The 12,416-nt window shown below is 48.2% G+C and overlaps 1 protein-coding gene across 5 annotated transcripts in view; it reads right to left on the bottom strand.

Annotated features, from left to right (window-relative positions):
* The window catches only part of SLC38A1 (solute carrier family 38 member 1), a 63,505-nt gene extending 53,760 nt beyond the window's left edge, over positions 1-9,745 (bottom strand). For 2 of the 5 annotated variants that reach the window (XM_032420372.1, XM_032420375.1), the window contains exon 1: positions 9,203-9,745. The gene's annotated coding sequence lies outside the window, so the exon portion shown is untranslated. Of the gene's footprint in view, positions 1-373; positions 1,047-8,866 lie in introns of those variants that run through there. The other 3 variants (XM_032420371.1, XM_032420374.1, XM_032420373.1) reach the window with 3 other exon arrangements.
* Positions 9,746-12,416: the final 2,671 nt, after the last annotated feature.

Below are 12,416 nucleotides of genomic sequence, written 5' to 3'. Positions count from 1 at the left end.
TCAAATTCAAGGTGTTTTCTCTCTTCTTCTTCAAGACTCACCGGCTTAACCAAATGCAAGTTGTGGTAGCTCTGCTAGCACTTTGTATCACCACTTCCTCTCCTCGCGCTTCCCTGACTTTCACCAATCACTCTCAGCTCGGTATCTCGAAAGCGACTTTGTCTATAACCTTGAAATACCACCCCCGCCCCGCACCGGCCCTTTACTGCCAACAACCTGAACAACTTGCTCCCGGCCTCATCGCTCCCCTGAAATCATGCTCAACTGGCCAATTCTGGCTCCACCATTTGGGAGCCGTTGACCGCAGACAAGTAGGTTAACTTCTCTTTGCCTCAGTTTCTGAATCTGTAAACTGGAGATGAAGAACACCCACCTCCTACAGTCATTATCAAGATTCCTCGCTCGGGTCCGTGGGCAGCACCTACAACAGTGCCCGGCGGGGTCTCGTAGGCTCCCGCGACGACTGCTACCACGGCCTCGTCAAGGCGGGCGGCGCTCTCTCAGTTCCCACTCTCTCCAGCTCCTCCCACGGCAGGCAGGGAGCACGGCTTCCTGACCCCCACCAGCTGGCTCCGGAGCACTGCCTCTAGGCCTCGCCTGCCAGCCGCCTTGCTTCTCCCGCCTGCAGGGTAGTGCAGGGGCCGCTCCTTCCGGCGCACACTCCAGCTTCTTTCCTTTCTGAGGTTTCAAGCCTGGAGTGTCAGGTTTCATCCCACAAAGGCATCTTTCAGATTTTTTTCCCCAGTCTTTTTCACTTTATAAAACTAGCATTCCTCTGCATTATGAAATAGGATCTCCCTCACAGATACTACTTGATAATGATCAAGTCACTTAACATGTCACATGTTTCTTCAGCTGTAAAATGAGAAGGCTGGAGGGAGAGAGGCTCTCTCAGGTTCCTTCCTGCTCAGAAAAATTTCCACAAATTCTTTTTATACGCCAGCTGCCCGCTGGACTTCTCCATGCGGATGTTCGCCATTACCTCAAACTCCACATGCCTACTTGAACACAGCACTGACCTCACGCATCAGCTTTGCTATTCCTGTTAAAGATAATGTTCCTTCTCCTCATCACTCAGACGTGGAGCCCGGGTATTGCTTTAATGCGGTTGAATATCTAATCAGTCACCAGGCCCCCGCAACATTCTTTCATATGTCCCCTCCCTGCCCATCATTCCTCTCTGCCCACAATCCTAACTCGCTTTCCCCCATGCTACCTGCTGACCCTACCTTCCCCCCCTACAGAGTCAGGGTGTTCCTGAATATACATGTCTGGCACATTGCTCTTCTCTTCTTGCCAATCATAATTTCCCACCCAATGTCTACAGGATGAAGTCTAATCTCTGGAACCTTACAAGACAATCCCAGATTGCTCATAATTATCTCTTTAATTTGCTCTCTGATGACCTTCCTCCTGAACCTTCCATTCCCTCAATGGATCTAGTCATACAGTGTTCTGCTTTGTTCACACCATTCCTTTGGCCCTGAACATGCTCCCCTCCCCGTTCCTGTAAAGCCCATTCCTATGTAAGTACATTCTCTCAGAGCCCAGCTTGTTTGCTTTCATGCTTTTTTTTTTTTTTTAATTTCAAACCAACCTTCTCTGTGATTATCTCTCTCCAATGACCAACCCATGATTGATTATTTACCTGTCATGAATTCTTCAAGCATTTTTGTATAGATTACTCATTGGCTTATACAAGGGTTCTTATATATGTTAATAGTCTTCCTGTGTACTTATCATCCTCCGTAATTAGAATGTCAACTCCTCGAAGACAGGGGTCATAGACCTCATAGCTCCCTAGCACATGGTAGTAGCAAATACGTTAACAATAATAATGATGACTAAATTTAAAAAGCAAGCTATGATCATCTGTCTGCAGACAATATATTAACGATCCTCACAAACACACTTTCTCAGGAAAACAAAATAGAAATGGGAAGATAAAGGAAGCAACATGAATAGCCTCATCTCCTTCATGAAGTGTGCCCCTTACTTCCTTTTACATTTAATCTGGGCATGTGAGAATTATGTAAAAATACATTTAAAACTGTAAAGTCCTATATAAGTGTAAAGTATTTATCATGAACATCACAGTCACTATGCTTGGAATGTTTAGGAATTCTTGGCATGATTTCTAAAGGTCCAGAGAAAGTGGAATTAATTAAAGCAGTGGTTGTCTACTGGGGACAATTCTGGCAATGTCTGGAGACATTTCTGACTGTCACAAATGAGGGGATGCTGCAGACTTCTAGTGGAGAGAGGTCGGGGCATGCTGTGAAACATTATACAATGTACAGGATGGCAGTCCACAACAGTCCACAACAGTTATCTGCCTGCAAATGTCAGCAGTGCCAAGGGAGAGAAGCCCCAGGTTAAAGGAAGCTCATCAGGGGATAAGTACCAAATATTTCTGCGTGGGGCAGGGAGATGAGCTGCTCACTTCCTGGGACAGGTAGACCCCTGCATCCTAACTTGTTCACAGTATCCCGACACCTGCACCCATTGCTCCAGAATTCCCCTTCTCTTCTGGTTCCTATGTGATCTTTCAAATGTCTGTTATCAATATGCCCAGCCTATGATGTCTGGGAATTAACCTATCCTTATTCAGATGTTTTAAAACGACTCTGATTTCTCTAAGACAGAAGATACTGATAAACTCCAGAAGTTAACGAAGTCAATCTGTAACTTTGGATATGGGACAAACTGTATAGTACATAAAAAAAAAAAAAAAAATTCCAAAATCCCCTCCCCTTGATGCTTAAATAAATGAGAACAGTGAGTGTATTTGAGCAGTGTGGATACCACAAAACTAAAAATCTTCCTCATCAACTGAAAATTCACAGATTTAAATAACTACTAAAAACACAGAGTTGAAAACAGCCTGGAACAGTTTGAGAAAATTCTTTCTTTGCACATACATGTTTTTGCTCTAATGATGTTTTTGATCAAGAACTGCTGTTGAACTAAAAACACTGGATGGGGTTTTCTTTGTTTTTAAGGCTTAGCTAAGCTATGATAGCTAGCTCCCAACAAAATACTCAAGAAAGAACAGAAATAATGGCAATTTTAAAGCATCACAAAGTGGTGCATGTAAAGAGGATCATTTATTAAAAAAAAATTACCTTTGCATGGAAATAGAAAACATAAAACACACTATGTCCCAATATCAAATGATGTAATAATCCTTGGACAAGTTTTTCTTCCCTCTAGGCCTATTTTCTCACCTTAAAATAGGAAATTCTGATTAACCAATGTTCTCTCAAAGATCTCCAGTTTTAAAACCCTCTGAATTTATGATTCTATCCAATGTTTCTTAATGGATCATTTTCAGAGATAAGAAATGGGCTTGTGGACAAATCTTCTGAATAGGTGACCTAGGCTGGAAGTCCTCAGTTCTAGACATAGACAGAGGAATCACCTCAAGAGTTAAAAAAAAAAAAAAAACCTAACACACAGCAGTTTCTGATTTAATTGGTCTAGGGTGGGATCAAGCATGGATAGTTTAAATGCTCTACAGGGGATTCGAATGTGCAGCAAGTCCTAACATCTACAGATAGATGTAGACTAAGGGTTGCAAATGCAACTAGGGCCCAGGTACGTGTGACAAATGAGCAAGGCAGACTGGGCGTAAGAAACTGGAGAACACATATCCCACCTATTTCAGTAGGAATAAGCCAGATCTTTCGATTTTTTTTTTTCCAAGAAATGCCAGAAATCGGGGCGCCTGTGGCTCAGTCGGTTAAGCCTCTGCCTTTGGCTCAGGTCATGATCCCAGAGCCCCGCATCAGGCTCCTTGCTCAGCGGGGAGCCTGCTTTACCCTCTCCTCCCTGCTTGTGCTCGCTCTCTCTCACTATCTCTGTTGCTTTCTCTCTCTCAAATAAATAAATAAAATCTTAAAAAAAAAAAAAAGAAATGCCAGAAATCCAGATTTTAAGTGAGAATCAGATGTTTAAATATCGACAACTAATTCCAAACAATTTTAAAAGAAAGTGTAGGTCACACAAAATGTACCCACGGGCTTTATTTGGCTTTCTAGCCACCAGTGTGCAACCTCAACTAAACGAGTTCCATAAATCAAAGACGACTTTTTCTCTGTGCTCTGTCCTGTCTCTCCTATTCAGAGCCTCTTCCTCCCATACCTGGGTCAGAGCCTATCCCTTTCCTTCTCCTTTCCATTGTCTCTTTCTTTTCCAGTCTTCTTCATCACTCCTAAAAGATGGAAACTGAGATCCACACATTAAATCTTCATGTGGCCCCGGCTGTATCACTGGACAGGATTGTATGCCTGGGAAAATCCAGGCTGTGAATTGTAACCTAAGGCTGTGGTTCCATGATGTCAACGACTGGTTGGTTTAGTCAAATCAGGGGAAAAGTCAGTCAAGCTCACAATTCTGAATAACTTAGACTTTATCAAACAACATATGGAGGTCTTCATTTAAATTCTGACTTTATTTTGTTTGCTTTAGAATCTAAGCCACTGTAATTAGAATCATCCTGGGTGTTTTTAAAAATATTCCCAAGTCTGGGCTCCACCCCACGCCAACTACATCTGAAGGTCTGGAAATGGAGTCTGGGCATTGGCAGCTTTTAAAAGACCCCAAGTTGGGGGTGGCTGGGTGACTCAGTGGGTTGAGTGTCCAGTTCATGTTTTTGGCTCAGGTCGTGATCTCAAGAATCATGGGATCTGGGCTTAGTGGGGAGCCTGCTTGGATTCTCTCCCTCTGCCCCTCCCCCCTACTTGCTCCTGCACGCTCTCATTCTCTCTCTCTAATAAATAAATAAATAAATCTTTAAAAAAGTAAATAAAAAAATAAAAATAAAAGACCCCAAGTGGGTCTAATGTGAAGGCAGAGTTGAGAATCATTAATCTAAACTCGTCCCCTAAACCTGTGGATTAGCAGCACATTTAACTCCAGATGATTATCATCTTGAGTACTTCTTTTAGCTTGTTCAAGGATTTCCTCAGCTCTGTTCTCATTTATCTTCAAAACTCTGTGAGTTAGGCAGCTTGGACACTATTTATTAGCATTGGACAAATGAGAAAATGAGGCATAAAAATGTTAAATGATTTGCACAAGTGCACCCAGCTAATTATTGGCGAAGACACATTGTAACCCTACCTGAGGCAGAGTTCCTTGATTTTAAGCCTGGTTTTTGCAAAGTTTCCCCCAAACACAGGGCCTTCCTGATCACTGAATTCCTTTACTGTTATTAAGTAACCCTAACACATAGGTGGGTACTAGAAAACCAATGACTATAATGTGATCAAATTTCAGAAGTAAGTGTAACTGTTTTTAAAAGACGCGGTTTAGGGTCAGTGGTCCAAGGTGTCTTTTTCTGAAGTCTATGATGCGATTTTGAAAGTGCTTACTTCTACACACATCCTTCCCCCCACCCCCACATCACCCTTCATAGTTTCCATTAAGATATTATTTTCAGAAAAGTATTTTAAATGATTAAATATGCACAGAATATTGGAGGTAAGGGGAACTTTACTGATCAACTTTCCCACCACCTCTGATAGATGAGAAACCTGAAGTCCCTTTTAATTCAATATATATGGAGTGCTACCACAGTGCCAAGCGCTTCACACCATTATCTTCATTAAATCTTCAGGATAACTCAGTAAGATAGGTACCACTACCACCACCATCACCATTATCTTCATTCCCATTTAACAAATGAAAAAACAAAGCCCCATGTCAGGTTCCACACTCAGCAGGGAGTCTGCTTGAGGATTCTCTCTCCCTCCCCCCTCCCCCTCTACCCTTCCCCTCTCCCAGCTCTCTCTCTCAAATAAATAAATAAAATCTTTAAAAACAAAAACACTAAGGTTTAGAGATGCTGAAAATCTTCCCAGTGTCCCTGGGCTGGTAAGTTGGAACCCAGCCTGTGCCTCATCTCCCGCCTTCCATCACCTGGAGTGACAAAAGTGCAAAAAGTAAAAGATAAATCCTTATGAAAATGCTAAGAGATGATCAGTGAACACTGATTTGAAAAGGGAGAAAAGAGGCATTTGGGCTAGGCCTTCACAACTACACAGAATGACAGTAGGCATTCTAGTCCAGAATCAACACCCATACTGAAGCAGAAAAGCCACAGGGAGAGCACAGGGTGAACTGTGAGAAAGATGGAAAGAGAAGAGGTGTCAGACCGTGGAGGGTCCTGAGTGCCCAGCTAAGGAATCGAGACTTTAATTTTAGGCCAGGGAAACCCCCTGAAGGTTTTTAGAAGCAAAGTCACTAGAAAAATGCAAACTGAGTTTTAGAAATACAGATCCCATGGAAGTGTGGAGACTGAATTAGGGGAGCAGGGCTTGGTACCCGAGGAGAGCAACTAGAAAGCTGTTCTACCTCATGAATTCTCTGCTTCACTCTTCACCACGTATTGTGCTTGTGTGAAGCCCTGGTTTCTTCAGGGAATCTCCACATCTGCTTCATGATCCCTGTATCCCAGCACACGACTTGCATTGCCATGTCTAGGACAGATGACAGGGACCTGAACTTGAGCAGTTGGAATGGAGATGAGAAGACAGGTTTGAGAGGCATTTGCAAGGGCCTGGTAACTGCTCAGAAGTGGGGAGAGGGTAAGAGGGAAAGAGAAGCAGAGTAAAGAAACCTCTCACATCTTCGCTTGGGAGAAAGAGGAATAATGGGATCTAGAAAGGAAGGGATAGTCAACAGCAGCATAAAGAAGTGAACGAGATGACTAAAGTCTCAATCTGAGAGGCATTTATTAAGCAGCTACTCTGTGCTGGGCATTAGGGGAACAATAATGAGTAAGATTGGTTTTCGCCTGCAAGTATCACCCAGAGGGAGGAAAAATACAAGACTAGAATAGACAGATGCCTGGCCTCCTAGTCTCTGGACAAACGTCACCCTCCCACACAGGCCCTGCTAGACGGTCATCTATTTCTAGTGCCCTCCCCCATCACATGATCCTGTTTTATTTCTCCCTTACCCTAACAAATACCTGAAATTCATTATATGTGCATTTATTGTCTCTTTCCCCCAGGAGAAGGGAAACTCCACAGAAGCACGAACTTTATCTAGTTCCATATAATAAGTCCTCAGTAGGAAATATTTATTGAATATTTGGGGGGGGAGGGGGGTGAACACACCTCATCAAGGTTTTAAGACCTCAAACCAAACTAGGCAAGTTTCCTAAATACCTAAGGTGACATGCTGAGAATTGAAGGGACTCAGAAGAGTAAAGCCATTTTGAGGCTGGGGCGGCAGCAAAATCCAGGATCAGTGCCTCATCTTGACAGTTTCGCATAGATTTCAGGAGTACCCACCCAGCGTGAGATGTTTCAACAATGAGGCCAGCCAGCCACCTAGCTCAGGTTTTATTTCCGTTGTCCTTCTGACGTCAGAAAAAGCACGAGTTGCTGCACAGTTTCTTCCATCAAGGTGACAAATTACAGCCTTGCTGTTCTCCGCAGTCTGCAAACCACAGCCTTATTCTCTCCTCCCCCTTATATTAAAAAAAATTAACTCCACTGCAGAGATGTCAAACCCCCTTCGCATACAAATAAATACCGTTTCTTAGCGCTGGGGTCTTTTTCACTCTTAACTACATACATCACCATGGATTCGTCTGAGAAAAAGTACGTGATCCTGGCGGCGGTAAGGTTTCCACGAAACAGTGCTATAAAAACTGGGTCCGAGCCGCAGAGAGAGACACAAAGGGCTCTCAACTGTAGCACCACCTTCCCAAGCCCGAGACAGCCTGTGAAAGGCATCCCGAAATGCGGTGAGGCTGTGACCGCGAAATTCCTTTTGCCGCCATATGCTCTTGTATATCCTCCGAATACACTTCACCCTAAACCCAGGGGCGGGCGGCTCCGCAGGGAAGCAGCGCCCAGGCAGCCCCGTAACCTGTGGGGTCCCAGTGGGTGCTGAGGAGCCAGACGCTCAGGGAGGTGGGTTATGGGGGTGGGGGGCAATAGGGGGCGCACTAGGGCGAAGGAGCGCTTTCCTCCCGGCACCGACGCGGCGAGTTCAAAGGCCTTTTGTGGCCACGTTTAGGGACGCGAGCGAGGCGCCGGGGACCGCAGGAGGGAAGGGGAGAGGAGGCGAGGGCAGTCCGCGCCCGGGCCCCGCGCGAGCGGTGGCCTTTTGTTCGCCAGCTCCCGCGGAATCCAGCTCTCAGAACAGCACTTCTCTTTCTCCCCTTCTTCACGTTGGAAAGCACCTCTTCAGGGCGGGAAAGGACAGTGAATCCCCGCCAGCTTCCTTTAGTAATCTTCCCCCCGCATCCTCCTACTCTAGGCTACTGAGAGAGGGGGCAGAGCTCGAGGAAGGGGCTGCAAACGTGCTCCTGTTTACTCACGCTCGGCGGCTCGGTTCCCCCGCGGCGCCCAGTCCCCCCAGCCCCAGCCGGCCCCACGCACACCCCCGGGGGCATCACATGCTCTCCTCTGGGCCCTGCGGACGCAGGAAATTGTTCCCAAACGTCCAGGATTCGAACACTCCTCGGGTATGCAGTAGCGCCCTCTCGGCCGCTGCACTCTCCCTCCAGACCCGCGTGGTCCCCGACCCTAAGTATCATTTAACCAGATCGCGTGCCACACTCTGCCGCTATGAAAACAGAACCAAAAAGTAAGCCACAGCCCACGCAAAGGTGAAATCTGGGGCCCCTACGCCGCCTTACGCTACCGCGTGTGTTCGGAGAACAGAGGATCTGGACTTTTCCTGTAATACAAGCAAAATCCGAACGCCGCCGGTAGAACCGCTCACTCCTTCCTTCCACGCCCGCTTGGGTGACTTGTACGTTACCACCTCCACTCGCATCCAAAACATCCCTTTCCTCCCTGCCACCGCTCCCTGGGCTCCCCCTGGAAAAGCAGAATCGCCTTACCTTGGGCAATAAAGGGAAAAGTGGCAAAAGGAGACCAGGTGTCCGCCCTTCCGGGGTTCCCCCCGGCCGTGTGATGTCCTTTGTGTCACGGTCTGGCTGCCTCCGCGGGGAAAAGGTGGCCTCCGTCAGCGAGGGCTGGGCGGGGAGGGTTCGCGCGCGGTGGCGGATTTCCGAGGAAGGTGAAGGGCGGAGGTTCCCAGCGACCTTCAGGCAGAGCGGCGTGGCCACCCCAGCCCGCGCTCTCTGGCTCTCCTCCTCCTTTCCGGGCCGATTGCATCAGAATCTCCCTCGACCGCCAACCCCCACCCACACGCTGCTCGCTAGCCTCGCACTTACATCCACACGCTCTGGCACGGAGGGTCTCGAACCGCAGTCATTCTCCTACTGGGGGGCGCGTCGCCTTTGCGCTTCCATGGCTCGTGATGGTTTAAAGGGGGAAAGTCAGGCCACTCCTCCGCGTCCCGCGTCCCGCGCGCCGTCGCCTCCCCTCCCGCGCGCCCGCTTTTTAACCAAAGCTGCTTGTCAGTGAGCGGTGCCCGTCACATGGTGTCTCTGCTGACGGCCGCGTCTCGCGAATTCCCTCCTGCGGCTCTCAGAGGATGCAGCGACCGCGGCTGGCGGAGACTGAGCATCGGGGAAGGGGCGAGGGAGTGGTTGCGGGGCGTGCGTGTGCTGGGTGCACTGACGGTGGCACCAGGAGAGGAGGCGGCGCGCAGCCTGGACACCTGCCCCACGCCCTCCTGGGGACCCGGCAGCGGGCCCAGAACCCGGCTGCGGTGGCGGCTGGAGACCGGGAGCCCTTGGGGATGGAAGTGGGAGCGACTAAGAGGGCGCCGGCGGAGGAGAGGAGGGCTGTGCGATGGGGCCGCATTTCGGGGTACGCCAGAGCGCAGATGGGCCGAGGGAGCCAGGGAAGTTGCATTGTGGGAAGCGCGCAGCGTGAGGATGGCCGCGGGAGTGGCTGGTTCGCGCAGCCCAGCGAATTGCTGGCAGTGTCTGGAGCTGCGGGCCGCGTTGGGGCGGTGTGTTGGCTCCGGGGACCGCACGGAGAAGGCCCGGGTTGGTGGGGGAAGGGAGGGGGCTTGCGCAGTGGCTGGGGGAGCGGGGCGCCCGGGCACCTTTGGAAACCCTTTGTCCCTACCCCGCAGTGGGAGGTGCCTCCCCTCTTCCGGATCCAGCACACCCGCAGACCTCGCCAGCCTTCCCCGAGATCGGTGCGGTGGCGCTCTCTTTGGGGGACTGGGTGTGACGCGACCCGATAGAATTGCCGAGCTCGGAGCGCGCACCTGCCTGGGCGCGAAGGAGCGCTCCAAATCCGGGGGCAGCGGGGAGCGAGGGAACAGGATGCAGGGGACTGGGCAACTGGGCCCGTTTCCCTATCTTTTGCTTACTCTTTGTTTCAGGCATAGACCCTTTTAACTGGGCACTTCCTTGCAGGGGAGTTGTGTTTCCTTAAAATGGCGTCAGGAAATCCCACCTGCGCCTCAGCCAATTGGGCTGTCATTACAGAGCGAATTTGCGGGGTGGAAACTCGAGCTCTTTATTGACAGGAATCGTTCAGTCTCCGTGTTGCATCAAAACAGGAAAGGAAAGGTGAATCATAATTCAAAAATTAATCTACCTGAAGCGTTTCAAGCGGGCAGACCGAACGGAGTAGCCATCGCTTTTTTTTTTAACCACTGCTGGAAAAGTTAAAGGACAACCAAATTTCAAACCCCTGATAACTAAAATCCTTTTTCCCTTCAAATGGCAACAAGTGGTTTTCATTGGTTCAGCAATAGCGTCCTGAGAACCCTATTTAGAAGGCATGTTCTTGAATAAACCTGAGAAATAAAAAATTCAGTGCAAACAGAAGGGGGCGAAATGATGGTAGCTTACCTCGGACAGACCTGCGTTCGAATTCTGCCTCTGACACTGTTGCCTTACCTGCTTCACTTTTGTCCCAGTCCTGTCTTCCCAACTCGTAAAACAGAGGGTTAATTGTACCCACATCATGGCAATATTCTACAGGTCCTCAAAAAGTTGGTTCTTTCCCCCTTTCTTTCCTACAGGAAGCTAATTCAGTATGGAGTTAATTTTAAGTAATTTTAAGTAGTGTGCACCTTGCCTGACACAATAATTCTGATAAATAAGGAAAGCAATCCGAGGGGCGCCTGGGTGGCTCAGTCGGTGAAGCGTCTGCCTTCGGCTCAGATCATGATCCCGAGGTCCTGGGATCGAGTCCCATGTGGGGCTCCCTGCTCAGCGGAGGGGGGGGGTCTGCATCTCCCTCTGCCTGCCGCTCCCCCTGCTCGTGCTCGCTCGCTCTCTCTGTCTCTCTCTGTCAATAAATAAATAAAATCTTAAAAAAAAAAAAAAGGGAAAGAAATCTGAACAGGCAAGGTAGGTAAAGGCTGTTGAAATCTTTACCTTATTAGGCAGAATGTATATTCACCAAAGGCTGTTGAAATCTTTACCTTATTAGGCAGAATGTATATTCACCAATACTTGTTTGGAGAGCATCTGATCTCAAGCTCATCCTTTGATCAACTTATTTGCTAGTTTCTATGCACCCCAAGGACTGCAGTTACCTAGCATTTTTTAAATTGGTTTCAAGAGTAATGAATTGAACTTCTACTCCTTGAATTGGATTCAAGAGTAACGAATTGAACTTCTACTGTGCTATGCACTTTACATGTAAATATTATCTCATTTAATCCCTCCAACCACTCAATTAAGTATTATCCTCTCTGTATAAACAAGAAAGCAGGTTCAAAGAGGATGAATTGTCCCTGTTCATTTAAGACAGAATGCGGTGAAGGGGGAAGCCAGGAAGTGATTGCTGTTCAGTTCTCAACTGAAAGTCTATGCTCAAGTCTTACCCATGATGCTACAACCTCTTGCAACTAGACACCCGTGGTTCTCGAGTTGAGGAGGATCTTCAGCCCTCATCTGGGTTTTAGTTGACAACCTGGAACGAGAGTGTAAGCATCAACGTGGAGGCTGAAAGGAAGGGCTGCTTCTGTGTGGAGAACCGGGGGGAGAAGGAGGGAAGAGGTAGTTAGTGTTCAGGATGAGTGCCTGCTCACTGCACTGTGTGGTTTTCTTCAGGACTGCTTGTAGGCATAACTTCCTTTCAGCAGCTCAGCCCCTAAACGCAATTGCTGTGGTCTCAAATGGGGGCAAAGGGTGTCATGATGACAGCTTCCCCAGTCACTGTGTGCTTGCTGAGACATAAGCAGCAGGACAAGCCCTTCACAGATGGCTTCTTATTTAATCCTCACGACATTCCTAAGAGGTGCAGACCATCCTAATCCCCGATTCAGACATTGAGGAAATTAGCCCAAGTTCACACAGGTCTAACTGGCCCATCTAGCTCTAGAATCCCGAGCTGACTCCAAAGCTGATTCTCTGTGTCTGGCTCTAAAATGTTCCCCAATGTGGGAACAACCCTCTTTGAAGAGCCAGGAGGTGGCACAGGTCCCAGGCCACTCTGCCTTCAGGTAGGAACCACTGCCCTGTTTCCAGAGAGTCCAGGGAGTCTGTTTGCTCTATACTGGGTTTGTGAGCT

The sequence above is a fragment of the Phoca vitulina genome, unplaced genomic scaffold, assembly GCF_004348235.1.
Source record: "Phoca vitulina isolate PV1807 unplaced genomic scaffold, GSC_HSeal_1.0 scaffold23, whole genome shotgun sequence".
Taxonomy (NCBI): domain Eukaryota; kingdom Metazoa; phylum Chordata; class Mammalia; order Carnivora; family Phocidae; genus Phoca; species Phoca vitulina.
Note: the sequence above shows the minus strand (reverse complement) of the source record. Positions and strands in the feature narration are given on the sequence as shown.